This window comes from Sciurus vulgaris (assembly GCF_902686455.1).
Source record: "Sciurus vulgaris genome assembly, chromosome: X".
NCBI classification, from domain to species: domain Eukaryota; kingdom Metazoa; phylum Chordata; class Mammalia; order Rodentia; family Sciuridae; genus Sciurus; species Sciurus vulgaris.
Window position 1 is genome coordinate 117,402,782 of NC_136471.1, and position 4,679 is coordinate 117,407,460.

Sequence of the window (4,679 nt, forward strand, 5' to 3'; positions counted from 1 at the left end):
TTCTGTTGCATATGGGTTTCCAGATTTCCCAGCACCATATGTTGAAGAGGCTATCTTTTCTGCATTGCATATTTTTGGCCCCTTTGTCTAGTATGAGAAAATTGTATTTATTTGGGTTTGTGTCCATGTCCTCTATTCTGTACCATTGATCTACCTGTCTGTTTTGGTACCAATACCATGCCCTTTTTGTTAATATTGCTTTGTAATAGAGTTGAAGATCTGGTATTGCGATATCCCCTGCTTCACTCTTTCTACTGAGAATTGCTTTAGCTATTCTGGGTTTTTATTCTTCCAGATGAATTTCATAATTGCTTGCTCTATTTCTGTAAGGTACATCATTGGGATTTTAATTGGAATTGCATTGAATCTATATAGCACTTTTGGTGGTATGGCCATTTTGACAATATTAATTCTGCCTATCCAAGAACATGGGAGATCTTTCCATCTTCTAAGGTTTTCTTAAATTTCTTTCTTTAGTGTTCTGTAGTTCTCATTGTGGAGATCTTTCACCTCTTTTGTGAGATTGATTCCCAAGTATTTTATTTTTTTTCGATGCTATTGTGAATGGGGTAGTTTTCCTAATTTCTCGTTCTGAAGATTCATCACTTATGTATAAAAATGCATTGGATTTATGAGCATTGATCTAGTAACCTGCTACTTTACTGAATTCACTTATGAGTTCTAAGAGTTTTCTGATGGAATTTCCAGGTTCCTCTAAATATATAATCATGTCATGAGCGAACAGGGATAGTTTGAGTTCCTCTTTTCCAATTCGTATCCCTATAATTTCTTTGGTTTCTCTAATTGCTCTGGCTAGAGTCTCAAAAACAATGTTGAATAGAAGTGGTGAAAGAGGGAATCCCTGCCTTGTTACAGTTTTTAGGGGGAATGCTTTCAGGTTTTCACCATTTAGAATGATGTTGCCCATGGGCTTAGCATAGATAGCCTTCAAAATGTTAAGGAATGATCCCACTACCCCAATTTTTTCTAGTGTTTTGAGCATGAAGGAATGCCGTATTTTATCGAATGCTTTTCTTGCATCTATTGAAATAATCATGTGATTCTTAACTTTTAGTCTGTTGATATGGTGAATGACATTTATTGATTTCCAGATGTTGAACCAAACTTGCATCCCCAGGATAAAACCCACTTGATCATGATGCACTATCTTTTTAATATATTTTTGTATGCGATTTGCTAAAATTTTGTTGAGAATTTTTGCGTCGATGGTCATTAAGGATATTGGTCTGATATTTTCTTTCCTTGATGAGTCTCTGTCTGGTTTAGGTATCAGGGTGATATTGGCTTCATAGAATGAGTTTGGGAGGGTTCCCTCCTCTTCTATTTCATGGAATACTTTGAGAAGTATTTGAATGAGCTCTTCTTTTTTTTTTTTATTGTAAACAAATGGGATACATGTTGTTTCTCTGTTTGTACATGGCGTAAAGGCAGACCATTTGTGTAATCATAAATTTACATAGAGTAATGTTGTTTGATTCATTCTGTTATTCTTTCCCTTCCCCCCACCCCTCCCACCCCTCTTTACCCTCTATACAGTACTTCCTTCCTCCATACTTGCCCCCCTCCCTAACCCTAACTCTAACCCTAACACTAACCCTTCCCTCCCCCCCATTATGTGTCATCCTCCACTTATTAGTGATATCATTCGTCCTTTGGCTTTTTGAGATTGGCTTATCTCACTTAGCATGATATTCTCCAATTTCATCCATTTGCCTGCAAATGCCATAATTTTATCATTCTTTATGGCTGAGTAATATTCCATTGTATATATATACCACAGTTTCTTTATCCACTCATCAATTGAAGGGCATCTAGGTTGGTTCCACAGTCTGGCTATTGTGAATTTAGCAGCTATGAACAATGATGTGGCTGTATCTCTGTAGTATGCTGATTTTAAGTCCTTTGGGTATAGGCCAAGGAGTGGGACAGCTGGGTCAAATGGCAGGTCCATGGAATGAGCTCTTGTTTAAAGGTTTTGTAGAACTCGGCTGAGAACCCATCTGGTCCCGGACTTTTCTTTGTTGGTAGGCTTTTGATGACCTCTTCTATTTCATTGCTTGAAATTGATTTATTTAAGTTGTGTATGTCCTCCTCGTTCAGTTTAGGTAATTCATATGTCTCTAGAAACTTGTTGATGTCTTCGAGGTTTTCTGTTTCGTCGGAGTATAGATTTTCAAAATAGCTTCTAATTATGTTTTGTATTTCACTCATGTCTGTTGTGATATTTCCTTGTTCATTCCGAATTTTAGTAATTTGAGTTTTCTCCCTCTTTCTCTTTGTTAGTGTGGCTAAGGGTTCATCAATTTTGTTTCTTTTTTCAAAGAAACAACTATTTATTTTGTTAATTTTTCCGATTGTTTCTTTTGTTTCAATTTCTTTGATTTTGGCTCTGATTTTAACTATTTCCTGTCTTCTACTACTTTTGGTGTTGGTCTGCTCTTCTTTTTCTAGGGCTTTGAGCTATAGTATTAAGTCGTTTATTTGTTGATTTCTACTTCTTTTGTTGAATGCGCCCCATGAAATGAATCTTCCTGTAAGTACTGCTTTCATAGTGTCCCAGAGATTTTGATATGATGTGTCTTTGTTCTCATTTACTTCTAAGAATTTTTTAATTTACCTCCTGATGTCTTCTGTTATGCATTCATCATATAATAGTGTATTATTTAATCTCCAAGTATTGGAGAAGTTTCTGTTTTTTTATTCTGTCATTTATTTCTAATTTCAGTCCATTATGATCTGATAGAGTACAAGGTAGTATCTCTATCTTCTTGTATTTGCTAACAGTAGCTTTGTGGCATAAAACATGGTCTATTTTAGAGAAGGAGCCATGTGCTGCTGAGAAGAAAGTGTATTCATTCCTCGTTGGATGGTATATTCTATATAAGTCGGTTAAGTCTAAATCGTTGATTGTGCTATTGAGATCTATGGTTTCTTTATTCAATTTTTGTTTAGACGATCTAACTAGCGGTGAGAGAGTTGTGTTAAAATCACCTAGTATTATTGTGTTATGGTATATTTGATTTCTGGAATTGACAAGGATTTGTTTGACGTACATGGATGAGCCAATGTTCGGGGCATATATATTTATGATTGTTATGTCTTGCTGATTTATGCTTCCCTTAAGCAGTATGTAATGTCCTTCTTTATCCCTTCTGACTAGTTTGGGCTTGAAGTCCACATTATCTGAAATGAGGATGGATACTCCAGCTTTTTTGCTGTGTGCGTGTGCGTGGTAAGTTCCCATCCTTTCACCTTTAGTCTATGCGTATCTCTTTCTATGATATGAGTCTCTTGCAGGCAGCATATTGTTGGATTTTTCTTTTTAATCCAATCTGCCAGTCTATGTCTTTTGATTGATGAGTTCAGGCCATTAACATTCACGGTTATTATTGTGATATGATTTGTATTCCTAGTCATTGGACTCATTTTTGTTTTTTGACATGATTTGGTTTCTACTTTATTTGGGTATTCCTTTAGGCTAGTTCCTCCCATTACTGATTTACATTGTTGTTTTTCATCTCTTCCTCATGGAATATTTTGCTGACAATGTTCTGTAATGCTGGCTTTCTTTTTGTAAATTCCTTTAGCTTTTGTTTATCCTGGAAGGATCTTATCATCAAATCTGAATGTAAGTTTTGCTGGGTTTAAGATTCTTGGTTGGCATCCATTTTCTTTCAGGGCTTGGTAAATGTTGTTCCAGGCCCTTCTAGCTTTTAGGGTCTGGATTGAAAAATCTGCTGATATCCATATTGGTTTCCCCCTGAATGTAATCTGATTATTTTCTCTCGCGGCCTTTAAAATTCTGTCTTTATTTTGTATGTTAGGTATTTTCATAATAATGTGCCTTGGTGTAGGTCTGTTGTAATTTTGTATATTTGGAGTCCTATAAGCCTCTTGTACTTGGATTTCCATTTCATTCTTCAGATTGGGAAGTTTTCTGATATTATTTCATTAAATAGATTGTTCATTCCTTTGGTGTGTTTCTGTGAGCCTTCCTCAATCCCAATAATTCTTAAATTTGGCCTCTTCATGATATCCCATAATTCTTGTAGATTCTATTCATGATTTCTTACCATTTTTTCTGTTTGGTCAACCTTGTTTTCAAGATTAAATATTTTATCTTCAATATCTGAGGTTCTGTCTTCCAGGTGATCTAACCTATTGGTTATGCTTTCTGTGGAGTTTTTAACTTGGTTTATTGTTTCCTTCATTTCAAGGATTTCTGTTGGGTTTTTTTTCAGTATCTCTAACTCTTTATTGAAATGCTCTTTTGGTTCCCGTATTTGCTCTTTTAACTGTTGATTGGTGCGATCATTTAATGCCTGCATTTGTTCTTTCATCTCCTCGTTTGCTTCCCTGATTGTTTTAATTATGTACATTCTGAACTCCCTTTCTGACATTTCTTCTGCTGTGCTGTCATTGGGTTCTATTGATATAGTATCTAGGTTTGTTTCAGACATTTTCTTCCCTTGTTTTCTCATATTGGTCAGATGTCAGTGGGACTCTGTGATATTGTAGATTTCCTCTATTTGCTTACAGTGTCCCCGTAGAATTCCAGTGTATCACCTACCAGCCTTCAGTAGCCTGAAGTCTTGGATTAACTTGATAATGTAGTGCTTCCGAAGAACGCTGCCCTTAGCCCGCTACTGGTTCCAGGG